The 12,633-nt window shown below is 45.8% G+C and overlaps 1 pseudogene; it reads left to right on the top strand.

Annotated features, from left to right (window-relative positions):
• Window positions 1-10,837, top strand: part of LOC101410936 (sialic acid-binding Ig-like lectin 6) — a 57,662-nt pseudogene extending 46,825 nt beyond the window's left edge.
• Window positions 10,838-12,633: the final 1,796 nt, after the last annotated feature.

Here is a 12,633-nt window from a genome sequence, read left to right as displayed (position 1 = left end):
CAGATTTGCAATTCCTACACTCTGGTTTATTGAACTTATCCCGGCCAGCTAACAGGGAGGTGAAGAAGGTCAACAACCACACCAGGGAGCCAAGAGTGCCTACAACTGCAAGCAGGAGAATTGCATCCATCATCCATGTGGAATATAAGCCCCCTCTTGATGTAGAGGGGGACTGGACATAACCATCCCAGGGTCAACAGGATGGAGGAATAGAGTATGGATTAGAGTGGACTTACTGGTGTTCTGCTGGGGAAATATTATGATTAGCAAGGGAAGAAATTGTAGCATTGATGTGGAGAAAGTGGCCACAGTAGTTGCTGAGGGTAGGGAAGTGGAAGAAGAGATAAAATGGAGGGGGGGGGGCCATTTTCAGGACTTGGAGTTGTCCTGGGTGGTACTGCAGGTAAAGATGCTGGACATTGCATGTCCTGCCATAGCCCACTGGGTGGACTGGGGGAGAGTACAAACTACAATGTAAACCATTATCCATGTGGTGTAGCAGTGCTTCAAATGTATTCACCAAATGCAATGAAATGTTCCATGATGATGAAAGTGGTTGTTGATGTGGGAGGAGTGGGGTGAGGTGGGGATGGGGAGTATATGGGGATCTCATATTTTTTAATTGTAACATTTAAAAAATAAATAAATGAGGAGAGAAAAAAATATTGGCCAGTGACAAAAAAAAAAAGATATCAATTCTACCCAAATTGATACACAGGTTCAGTGTAATCCCAATAAAAATTCCACCAGCATTAAAAAAAAATTGAAAACACTATCATCAAATTTATTTGGAAGAGTAAGGGGTCCTGGAGAGCCTGAAACTTCCTAAAAAGGAAAAGCAAACCATCATCTCCAGACTTTAAATCATATTACCTAGCTATAGTGCTGAAAACAGCATGGCACTGGCATAAAGAGAGACATATAGAACAATGGAACCACATTGGTGGTTCAGAAACAGACTCTCACATCTATGGTCCAGTGATTTTTTTTTAAGATTTATTTATTTATTTATTTATCTCCCCTACCCCTCCACCCCAATTGTCTGTTCTCTGTGTATTTGCTCCATCTTCTTCTTTGTCCACTTCTGTTGTTGTCAGAGGCAGGGGAATCTGTGTTTCTTTTTGTTGCATCATCTTGTTGTTTCAGTTCTCCGTGTGTGAGACACCATTCCTGGGCAGGTTGCACTTTCTTTCACGCTGAGTGGCTCTCCTTACGGAGTGCACTCCTTGCAAGGGACACCCCTGCAAGGCAGGGCACTCCTTGAGCACATCAGCACTGCGCATGGGCCAGCTGCACACGGGTCAAGGAGGCCGGGGGTTTGAACCTGGACCTCCATGTGGTAAGCGGATTCCCTAACCACTGGACCAAGTCCGCCACCCTGGTCATGTGATTTTTGACTAGCCTATCAAACCCACACAGTTGAGGCAGAAAAATCCATTAAAAAATGGTGCTGAAAGAATTGAATGTCCACAGCCAAAAGAAGGAAAGAGTACCCCCTCTCACACCTTTTCCAAAAATTAACTCAAAATGGATCAAAAACCTAAAAATAAAAGCAAGAACCATAAAACTTCTAGAAGAAATTGTAGGAAAATATCTTCAAGACCTGGTGGTAGGTCATGGTTTCTTATGGGAGATAAAGGAGAACTGAGATGGACTACTGATGTTTAAGGTATGTAGAAGTTTTAATTAGCTTTACTGTAAAAGTGTGGAAATGTATAGAGTGCATGGTAACACAGAGTGAGTAACAGCTAGTTTATAAATGGGGATGTGACTGAAAATGTTATTCCCGTATGTAAATGCCAATTGATAGAATGCTAGAGAATAATCTAGGAACCAAATAGTACAGTAAACCAAGAGTTGGATGAGAATTTTGGTTGATGGCACAGATGCAAGAGTGTCCTTTGTGAGTTTGAGCAAATGGACATCATTAATGCAGGGTGCTGGGAATATGGAGAAACATGCAAAACATACAGCTGGAGTGACCTATGGACTGTGGTTAGTAGTAATAATATAATATTCTTGCATCTATGCAAAAGATTTACTGTGTTGATAAAGAGGCAGTATGGAGAAGGTGAGCCAAATGTACACTATGGACATGGTGACATTCAGATGATATTATCTTATATGTAGCAAATGTTCCACCCCAGTGTGGCGTGTTGATGGAGTGGTGTTGTTTGGGAGCTCTGCACATGTGCATGACTGTTTCATAAGTTTACAACCTCTGTCATATACAATATATTTTAAAAATAATAATAGAGCGGGTTGGGGGAAAAACACACCACATATAAGATAAAGACTATGATTAGTCCTAAGATTTGGCAATATTCTTTCATAATTGGTAACAAACATCTCCTGACAATGAAGGTGTTGGAGGAGGATTGGCGTATGGGACCACTGTATTAAGTCATGCATGTTTTTTTGTAAGTTCACAATTTTACTATACACTTAACTGTTTATGTATGTGCATATATAAATGATACAAAGATAATAATAGAGTTGGTTGGAGGAAAAAAACTTTGGTCAGTAGTAATATTTTGACAATGCTCTTTAATCATTAGTTAAAAAGGTTTAACAGCAATGCAAGTTATTGGTGGTAAGGTGAGTTATGATAGTCCTGCATGATGTTATATATGTTTGTTTTGTAAGTTCACAACTATTATTATACACTTATTGCTTATGTATGTTTATGTATCAGTGATATATTTCAATAAATAAATTTTTAAAAAACAATCAAAGAACATGGGAGAAGAGGGGTTAAAATAAAATGTAAATGCAATAGATAAAAACAGATACAGTATGGTAAATATTAATCCAACTGTATCAATAATCACTTTAAATTTGAATGGACTAAATACATGGATTAAAAGACAGATATTGTCATGTTGGATAAAAAACAAGACCCAAATATCTCTTTTCTACAAGGAACTCACTTTAAATATACAGATTTATAGGGTAAAATTACAGGGATGGAGAAATACATATGATGTTAACACTAAAAATATAAATAAATGTAAAAATGAAAACACACAATGTCATTCCACTCTACTTCTGGTGGTATTGCTGAAATTTAAGAGATTGACAATTTTGAATTTTCGATGAGGGAGTGGAGCAAGTGGAACTCAGCTGATGGGGTTGGTAAAGACAACAAGCCCTTTTGACAAGACATTAGCAATTTCCTTTAAAGATGAACATGAAGTTTTCCTTTTATCCAGCAATTCCACTTATTGGTATGCACTCATATCTATGGAAATGTGTCCATTAAAGTATATGTACCTCAATACCATGGCAGCTTTGTGAAAATTTTTCAGAGCTGAATACTGAAAATGTCAATGCCAAACAACAGATCTACATATAAAAGATTGTTGCAGGCAGCGGACTTGGCCAAGTGGTTAGGGTCTCCATATACCATATGGGAGGTCCGCAGTTCAAACCCCGGGCCTCCTTGACCCGTGTGGAGCTGGCCCATGTGCAGTGCTGATGCGCTCAAGGAGTTCCGTGCCACGCAGGGGTGTCTCCAGCGGAGGGGAGCCCCACGTGCAAGGTGTGCACCCCTTAAAGAGAGCTGCTCAGCGTGAAAGAAAGTGCAACCTGCCTAAGAATGGTGCCACCCACACGGAGAAATGACACAAGATGACGCAGCAAAAAGAAACACAGATTTCCATGCCGCAGACAACAGAAGCGGACAAAGAAGACACAGCAAATTGACACAGAAAACAGTCAACCGGGGTTGGGGGGTAAAGGGGGGAGAGAGAGAGAGAGGGAGGGAGGGAGGGAGGGAGGAAGGAGATTGTGTTATACCCATATGATGGAATACTATTTAGTAATTAAACAATCTGAATCACATGTATATAAAACAATTTGGATTGATTTCAAGAATACTATGTTGAGTAAGAGAGGACAACCACAAAGAGTACATGCATAGCAAATTCCCAAATAGGCAAAAGCAGTCCCAGTAGCAAGTAGGTCACAGCAAATGGGGCAGCAGTTAGGAGTGGTGATTAGATGTAAAGGGGAATAGAATTAAGAGGTAACACTTGGTGAAAATATTTTCTATCTTGATTGTGGAAGTATAACAGGCTTGTACACATTTGTCCATATTCTTAGACATGTTCACTTCAAGTATTTTGATTTATTTAAATTCTATCTCATAAAGTTCATTAAAAAACACAATGACAGCTCTCTTCATAATATTTGCCTTGTTCATGTACATGGTACAATCTTTTTGTAGTTAAATTAAATGTATTGCTTTTTCTATTACATATCACCAAACACATTCTTACTTTTTAAACCTAGAACAAGGTAATATTTTACTGACCAGGCATTTAATTTCCTCATACATCTGCCTACATTAATAAGGTTGAATGAAAATATACCTAGATACTTGGGGTAAAGATTGTACAAATACATAAATGAGTATATTCTTATGTCATAAGTCTCAAGGACTTAAATACGTGCTATATAGATCAAGAGGGAAAACCATGTGAACTGAGCCTAAAATTTTAATTTTTACCATATATTCATGTTTTCTGGGAATATGATGTCTTTTGAATCTCATTTACCTCTGATAAGCATGTATTTTGCATAAATATCAGTGCTGACTTATATGATGAGGATGTCAGGAAAATCATGCAAGCCCACACTCATTCAACTGCAGAGAGCTTATGGTGAAGAAATTCCTTCTCTACTGATGCATATCTTATTCATATTTTCCACTGTATGCTCCTTTGTTTTACATGAAAAGATGCTGCAAGGTTCTTATTCTGAAGATGTCCTTGAAGCTTTGCAAATCAACATCCTGGATGCCAGGGAAAAAATTCCAACATCACATTTTTTAAAACCCACAATGTACTATTATACAGCCTTTAAGCCTGACAGTCCTGTGCATTTGCTGAGGACATGATGTAGATGGAGAGAGAAAATCTCAAGGTCATGGACCAGGTAGGTCATAACACTTTTTGGCCCCAGCCACCAAAAGACAAATGTTCACATGGATGAAATGATGGATGGATGGATGGAGGGATGCATAGATGGATGGATGGATGGTTGGATAGATGGATGGAAGGATGCTGAAGGAGCAGGTTGGTAAGGAAAGTGTGACCCCTAGGCAGAAGGAGGAAGAGCCAACCAATAGGATAAGAGATTTTCAACCAATAGGATCCAATACCCTAATTAATAATCAGCCAAGCAATGCCTCCCAGTTAGTATACCTTGTTAACACACCCGCTAGTCTAGCCTACAAACCCTAACTAATGTTCTCACACAGATCCAATGATTAACTATTCAGAGCATTGCAACTTCAGGCTCCACCCCCAGGGCTGGAGCACAGTGAAGCTATATCTAGTACAGCCCCAAACCCCTCTGGGCACTTCCATCTCTGCCCCTGGTAAAGGTAATGAAGACAAAAGAAAGTACTCAGAAGTTAACTTTATTTGATATGTTCCACATTGCATTGGAAGTGTTTAGAAAATGTACAAATGTTCAAAATGATAGACTGTGGCACTGTCAAACTCTCTTGTACAGGCCTTAATTATCTGCATTTGCCTCTCAATCTGATATATTGGCTAGGTTCATCACTGACCCCTAAATCAATAAAGGTGTCTACTACATCTCTGGTTGTGCTCCAGAAGTTGAAGGAGACTACATTACAGTTTCTGGCTCTTGCAGCAGCCAGCAGTGGCTGAAAATGGCCAGACGTACAGTGCATATTGCCTCCAGACTTGCTCTGTTTCAAGTGCTGAAGGGTACTATGCACCAGGCCAGGGGAATATAGGAGCCCAGTTTCCCAGCTTCTCTCTAGGGTCAACGGTGCTGCAGCGTGCTGGCTGTGTGAAGGATATATCATGTGGAGCAGTGATTACCAGAGTGATGTCAGTAGAGTTTAAGTGCAATTGGCATCACGGCCTGATCCCATGGAGAGATTACATGTATGGTATTGCAAACCTGTAGCCAGATCTATTAACTTCAGCTTAAAAAGAAACTTAGGCATTAGTTAGTGCATTGATTAGTATTAAGTTATGTACCCCTATCATTCCTATTCTAGATATATGCCTGATGATTATGGTGAAATCTTTCCTAGATCATATGCAGAGGGATATTGAATATGTTAAAAGTCCTGGTAAACTTCGTTTTAAAATTAGTTAATGAGCATGCTTAACCCAGGTCTCCCTCCTAGCCCTTATTCCAGAACCTGTCCCACGCATATCCTGGGGACGACTGGCAGACCTGTATGCCCTCTGCCAGGGCTAAGCATTTCTGACCAGGAAGGAAACAGCAAACAAGGTGGCCAGGACCCACTTCAGCTTAGCCCCTTCAAGACTGTTTATGGGTAACCTTTCCTCACCAGGGCCTGGAAACCAGGTTCTGATCAAAACCTGGCAAAACACACACACACACTCACAGACACACAAAACAAAAATCAAACAATCTCACTTTCAATTAGATCCAAAATTGAAGGCCCTTTCCTCTGAGCTGTGATTACTCCCACAGCTTGCAAAGTTAAAGGAATTGCACTCTGTGTGCTTATCTCCAGTGTATCCAGCTGTCCAAGTTAGTGCAAGCTCCCCAGAAGCACCTGACAGGATGCACGCATACCAGCCACTGATGGACTGAACTAGGTCAAGAAATGGAGCTATAGTGTCTTTATCAAAGCAAGCTGTTTCCTCTAACTCTAGCCCAGGGGCCTGTTGCTATGGGGAGGGCAAACCAGAAAGCCCTTAAGAAACCTTGTCGACTTTCAATTCCTGTAGTTTCTCCTTATGGAAACCACTCTGAAATAATCCTAAACAGCACTCAAACTCTGCAAATAAAGCCCACTGACTTCAGCAAGGTGCAGCATCAGAAAAGCCCCTGGCCTTTTCTACTTGTGTGCTCCAGTATCCTTTCAATGGGACCATGTATCCTACAAATTCTCATTGTTTATTTCTTTGAGAACTAACATTTTGTTAGCCATACAGGGACTTCATCCAGCTTCACCTATGGTTCCAGATTCATCTTCCCTCAACTGCAGTGGAATAGCAAAAGGTTTTACACCTTGTCAGGTAGGGCTTACTGCCTCTAATCAGCAGGAAGTAGCTACAGTAGAATGACCATCTCACTTCAGCACCCATTTAAGAATAAGAATAAGAGTGTAAACTCTTTGAGGGGGCAGTCAAGGCAGGCTAGGTAGGTAAGAAAGAAATGAATCTGCGATCTGGCAGAAAAACTGCCTCCAGTGAACACGTGGCCATGGATACCCCACAAGATGGTGCTGGAAGGACCTCAGGAGATCCCCATTTGGAGCAGAATTTCCTCTGAATAAAGGGGAAGCCCTGTATATTCTTCAGGTGCCTTACCATTGGGTGCTCCCAGGGGATTGATGAGTGGGATAACCAATCAGAACAGCAAATAACTGGGACCCCTCCCCTGCCATTCTTCTAGGACAGAATAATTAGTTGCTTACAAAGCAAGTGTAAAACCCAAATGGCCCCTGTTCTTGTCTTTTTCCCCTGCCTGGATTAGCAAGCAAGTGAACCTGGGCATCTGTAATCTGTGATGGAGATTGTAGTCTGTAAACCAGTTTGCTTTATATCTTTCCCACCCTTTCTTCTCTCCCTGGGACCCAAAATCTGTTATTTTCTCCTGTTTCTGTTCTCTGTGCATTCATGGAAATGAATGCTGTTTTTAGGTTAACAGGTCAGGAAAAATCCAGATCATAATCCAAGAAGCGAAAAAAGATACTGAAACGTGGAAGTGGGAGGACAAACCAAATTCTTCCCTCCGGAGATGGCTCTTGCCTGTCCTTGCCCACTTGTAACTCTCTGATGGTCATCTTGCTCCTGCTCTTCCTGCCCCACCCATGCTCAGTGCTCTCACCACTCATCTCCCCTGGACTGCAGGCCCTTCCAATTTATTCACCAGCCGGCCCAGGGGAAATGGGGTCAGGCTGCCAGCCTCTTTCTTGACCCTTGGTTCCAACCGCCCCCCCCCCTTTTAACCATACGGCCATACTCCAAGAGGTAGCTAGACTCAAACTGCACCCCATCTCCCATAAAAGAAAAAGGGGAATGAAGGAGCAGGCTGGTAAGCAAAGTGTGACCCCTTGGCAGAGGGAGGAAGCCAACAATAACATAAGAGAATTTCAAACAATAGGATCCCTTACCCCAGTTAATAATCAGCCAGTCAATGCCTCCCAGGTAGTATACCTCATTAACATAAAATGATCATCTATCCTCCAAACCCTAAACAATGCTCTTACTCAGACCCAACGATTAACCAATCACAGCATCGCAACTTGAGGCTCCACCCCCAAGCCAGGGACACAGTGAACCTTTATCTAGTGCAGCACCAAAGCCCTGTGGGCGCCTCGTCTCCCCCAGGCCAGAGTGACACAGGAGCTGCAGCACCAAGCTGTGCCCCCCGCCCCTCCGGGGCTGCTTCCAACAAAGCCTTGGCCAGGTTGGAGCAACACTGAGCTGTAATCAAATCAACCTTTGACTGTACCGAGGTCACGCTTCATTCTGAAGTCCATCTGAAGCAAAGTATAAAAGTGGTGAGAACAGAGGCCTCCCTTCGTAGAATTCTTTCATTTTGTTTTGGCCCAGACCCTCACAACACCCTGTAGAATCCCACCCCTGGCAGGACTGTCTGCCCCACGGCTCTAGATGGGCTGGGGCTCTCTGGGCCAGAACAGGAGTGGACGAACTCCCTGGTGGAAAATGATGCACAGAAGAGCCCCTCGACCGGGAGGACACGTGCAGCACCCACCCCCTTCCCACATCTCGGACGTCCTGGAGGCCCCTGTGCACAGATACTGGAGACTGGGGAGCCTCGGAGACTGGGAAGCCTCAGAGATTGGCAGGTGGATGCAGGACTATGTCCTTCCTGCCATCCCCCTTGGGCAGGTCTCTGGGGTCTCTGGTCTTGGGATTTCCATCCCCTCTAAGCAGAGGGGCCCAAGCTCTGGTCGCCTGTGAGCTGAAGTTCCTCTTCTGTGAATGCTGTGGTCTTGTGCTCCTCACCAACTTCCGGGGTGTCCCCTGCCATCCCTCCCCTTTCACTTGCCTTCCTCTGCTCATCTCAGACAGAGGCAGCCCCAGGTCCCCCTTCAGAGATGCTGCTGCTGCTGCCTCTGCTGTGGGCAGGTGAGTGCCCCTGGGGAGAGAGGCAGGGGGTGCTGGGCTGGAGCTGCAGCTGACCTGGTTTCCACAGGGTCCCTGGCTCAGGATTCAAGATTCCAGCTACAAGTGTGGAGGTCAGTGGTGGTGCAGGAGGGCCTGTGTGTCGTCATGCCCTGCCAATGCTCTTATCCACAGTTGGCTGGGCTGACTCTGACCCAGTTCTCGGCTACTGGTTGCGGGAAGGGACTGATCAAGACCGGGATGCTCCTTTGGCCACCAGGGTTGCCCACAACCTCTTCCCCCACAGTCAGTCTTCACTCACCACAGAGTCCTTCTGCCAACTCCAAAGGAAGCTCCTTGTGCTTCTCTCTGATGTTTTACCTCCTCCTGCTTTTTGATGTTTTTATTTCTGTAATAGACTATTTTTTAGAGTACATATAGGTTTACAGGAAAATTACCCAGAAAATACTAAATGCCCGTTTTACTTCTCCCCTGGTTTTCCCTATTTACATCATGTCGCATTAGTGTGGAACATTTGTTACAACTGATGAACCAATGTTAGTACAGTAATATTATTAACTAAACTCTAGGTTTAAATTAGGTTCACTCTTGTGCAGGTCTGCAGTGTTTCATTTTAAATTATGGTCACATCTGTACAACCTGAAGGTCCCATCTGAGCCCCTTCAAGTGTGTGACTCAGTGCTGTCCGTGCACTCACAGTACTGTGCTGCCCTCACTACCCTCCACTTAGCAAAGCTCCACCCTCACTCCAACTCCCTTAGGTTTCCCCTTGGCCTCTACCTGCATTTACTCACCACACCTCAGCCAGGTAAACTGCCTGCACCTCTCCTGAAGGCCCAGGACCCCAGCGGCCCCCTCACAGGCTGGCACAGCCCAGAGCCTGGCCAGGAGGAGGGCAGGAGCTCAGCCTCCCACCACCCACCCTACCTCGCTCTCCTTTTGTTTCTGCTTCTCTCTCCCAAAGCCCTCATGGTCCCAAGAAATGCCTCGCTACTTCCCGTCCGTGAGAGCCAGGCTCTCCAGCTGCTCTGTGATGCTCACAGCAACCCCCCTGCACAGCTAAATTGGTTACGGGGGACCCTAGCCCTGCACGCCTCCCCCATCTCCAACTTGGGGTCCTGGAGCTGCCTCGAGTAGGGAGAGGTGAAGAAGGAGAGCTCACCTGCCTAGCTCAGCACGTGCTGAGCTCCTTGTAGTTCTTGCTCACCCTCTTTGTGCTCTGTGAGTGGGGAGCTCTGACGTCAGGACTCCATGGCATTAGAGAAGCAACAGTCTCCTTGCTGAGTCCTCTCTTACCTTCCTACAGACCCTCCTGCTCCCAGAAGCCCGAGGGTTTTGCACTGCAGCTGCTCTGCCCCAGCTCAGCAGCCCCCTCCCTGCACTGGGGGGAAATGGTTTTTAGAGTTCACCCAAGCAGGCCCTGGGCCAACAGCCCCTGAGCCTCAGGGATGTAGTGTGTTGCAGCCCAGAAGAGTTGAAGGGTTCCACTAGGTTCCCAGGCTCTTCTCTGAGGACTAAATGTCCATGAAGCTCAAAGAGTCACTGTCCTGTTCCAGGTGGGTCAGGAGTCTGCTGGGAGTGATGCTTGGACCCTGGAGAGATGGAGCCCAGAGATGGGGCCCAGGCCCAAACCAGAGCAGCTGAGGCATAAGATCTTCAGCCCCATGATTGGGGCTGGAGCTGGTCAGGCCGAGGGCTACAGGGAAATGGGAGCCAAGTGAGCTAATCCCGGAAGGGGGTTGGGCCCACAAAGCAGGAGGGAAATGGGCGGCTGGTGGAGGAGACAGTGTACTTGGACTCGGCCTTACTGGAATGCCCACCACCCCTAGGGGAATGAGAGCCCAGGACAGCAGGCACTCTGGATGCTGTCTGGGGTGCTGGTGCGATGGCCCTGCTTTCTCTCTGCTTTTGCCTTCTGTTGAGGGGAGGGTGGTCTCCAGGGTGGAGGGAGGGCGTGGGGCAGGGAGGGGCACGGGTTCCAGAATATCCGAGCCCCTGAGCTGGAGGAACCTGTAGAGCCTGGGAAAGAAGCAGGGAAGGAGGATCAGCAGTGGTGATGTGGGCTATGGGTGGGGGGCTCTTTGTCTCTTCGGAGATAACCTTAATCTAAGCTGTCTGTCCTGACTTGTGGGTGTGGGATGATGAGAGTCCTGCCCTTGGTTACCATGGCAATGACTCCAGTCCCAGGAAACAGTTTATCAATGCAAACTCTATAAACTTTAAATATTCAGGAGAAATGTGCTAAAAGCTTATCTATAATTTATGAAGTCCATGCTAAAATCTTACCTACGATGTGGAAGATATATGCTAATTCAAGCCTATTGAGAACTGAAACAAAAGGACCATTTGGCCTTTCCTCTCTGTATAAAAGGGACTCAAAAATCTTGTTCAGGGCTCCGGTTTGGAACAGAAAGCTCCCGAGTCCGGCCGGCCATCAATAAACCATTTTTTCTTCTCAAAATCATTCCTGAGTCCTGGCCTTTCTATATGCAAATAATTGAACCTCTCTCCAATTCTACAACAGTGGCACAATCAACCCCAGCTGGGTCAGGCTTGGGGTCTGAGGGTAGGGGGAGGCCTGGAGCCTGGACTCACCCAACCACACTCAGGCCAACTGGTCAACCTTGTCGCCTCAGCCTGATGACCTGCAGGAGGAGAGAAGCTCGGATGGCAGGAGGCACGAAGGGTGGAAACCCAGATGGGGATTCTGGCTCCTTGGTAAATGTTGGGAATGCCTCACCTTCATTATGGTCACTCCCATGGGCCATTGGTTTCCCTGATTGCACCCAGCACTCCATATCCTGCACCCACGAGTCCCACATTTGGAGGACTTACAGTAGTTCTGAGACTGGGTTCCTTCCCTGGTCCTGCCCGACCCCCCTGGACCCTCTCCTGGATGCCTGACCCACCTCACTTTCTTGCTCCATCATTCAGACATAGTTACTGTCTCATTTCTCTGTGACATGGACAGCTCTGCTTGAACCAATCACTTGGAGCTGAGTCCAAATCTTTGGCAGGTGTGTCAGGTCCTGGGTGACAGTCCTGCTCCTCTCCAAAGCATTCTTCCCCTCCAAGTCTTCAGGATCTGGTCGGGGCTCCTTGTTCTCATTCGTCCCCAACAAACCTGGCTCTGCTCTGTGTAACTCTCTTCTGGATTTGCCACTCAGTACCCAGATCCACTCTCAAAAACCATGCCCATCCTTTAAGATCCTGAGTAAATGCTATCCATTCCCTGTGACTCCTCCAAGGGAAGGTTGTCACTCCCCGCTCTGTGTCCCTATAAGGCCAGTGTGTGTTCCCCCCCTGTGGGTTCACCAGGTCAGAGCTGCAGATCCAGGCCTGGATCTCATACTAAAGACTTGCAAGAGCAATGCCAGGTTGATACAGAGAATCGCTCACCTCACTCAACACCCCTGTTCCTGTCCTCTCCTCAGAGTGTGTGGCCATTTAATTCACCTCAGGTCCATTAAATATGCACCAGTGATTGCTCTCCTCTTGGCCCTCTTCTCTTTCATTT

Source organism: Dasypus novemcinctus, chromosome 18 (assembly GCF_030445035.2).
Source record: "Dasypus novemcinctus isolate mDasNov1 chromosome 18, mDasNov1.1.hap2, whole genome shotgun sequence".
In the NCBI taxonomy this organism is placed as follows: domain Eukaryota; kingdom Metazoa; phylum Chordata; class Mammalia; order Cingulata; family Dasypodidae; genus Dasypus; species Dasypus novemcinctus.
Note: the sequence above shows the minus strand (reverse complement) of the source record. Positions and strands in the feature narration are given on the sequence as shown.